Below are 312 nucleotides of genomic sequence, written 5' to 3'. Positions count from 1 at the left end.
AAGGCAAAACAGAGGCTCTCCTTTCAGAATGGTCCTAGTCACATCAATAAAACCAAGTCTGGGTCTCCATCTGCTCGCCCACAGCATGGAGATGCTCGAAACGTCTGGAAGGACACCATGGCCACTCCTGGGGAGGGCTGTGGAGCAAGCCGGGCAGGGCGAAGTGAAAGCGATGGTCACTGTATTTCAATGTATAGTTTTAAATTTAGTGAATGTATATTAACGTATAAGTAAAGATAATGTTTTAAAAATAGGGTTTGTAAGCTTTTAAAGAGAAACCTTTTTAAAAAGAGCTGCCATCCAAGTTCTTAC

The sequence above is a fragment of the Myotis davidii genome, unplaced genomic scaffold (genome assembly GCF_000327345.1).
Source record: "Myotis davidii unplaced genomic scaffold, ASM32734v1 scaffold309, whole genome shotgun sequence".
Taxonomy (NCBI): Eukaryota; Metazoa; Chordata; class Mammalia; order Chiroptera; family Vespertilionidae; genus Myotis; species Myotis davidii.
This window is presented reverse-complemented; position numbering follows the sequence as displayed.